This window comes from Nannospalax galili, unplaced genomic scaffold, assembly GCF_000622305.1.
Source record: "Nannospalax galili isolate Female #2095 unplaced genomic scaffold, S.galili_v1.0 scaffold1068, whole genome shotgun sequence".
Taxonomy (NCBI): domain Eukaryota; kingdom Metazoa; phylum Chordata; class Mammalia; order Rodentia; family Spalacidae; genus Nannospalax; species Nannospalax galili.
Genome location: NW_008358287.1, coordinates 446,270 through 446,930, shown reverse-complemented (window position 1 = coordinate 446,930; position 661 = coordinate 446,270).

Sequence of the window (661 nt, the reverse complement as noted above, 5' to 3'; positions counted from 1 at the left end):
AAGGGAGATATGGATAAAAATTGGGTCAGATTAGGGGAGGGGGGAGGGAAGGGTATATGAGGAACCTAGGGGATAAGGAGAAAGAAGAAACTCAACAGAGGTAGGATCATAGGAGCAAGGGTATTAGTAAGGAAGAAAGGGGGGGAAGTGCAGGCACCTTAAGTGGGAAAACCATGATAGAGTGGGGAGACGATACAAGAGAGAAACAATGCCTAGCTAGTCACGAAAACCAGAGGGAACCATATTATTCCTACAATCTACTGACAAATTATACTTAACAGATCAAGAAATATATCTCTAGATAATGTTTATTTGAGACCAACCGGTCATTACCCAACATTTATCTGCTGGACATGCAGTAATTAAAAATGCCAGAATGGTGGAACTAACCTTCTTGGATGTTTAACAGACATACCTTGAGATCTATACTAATTGGGTCAGAGGGACACAAAGGACACTTTTTCCTCCCTGCCCTCCTAGGTCGCTTAGTTCCCAGGGATCATGAGCATCTCGCAAAATGTCCTGTAATGGTGGTGGATCATCTGACCTCTTGATCAAGGAGGCCAAGGAGACCCCACCAGATGGACTTGAACCAGTGTCCAGTCTATAAAGAGGAGGGTCAACACAGAGGAATCATTTCCTCCATGCTTCCAAGAGAAGC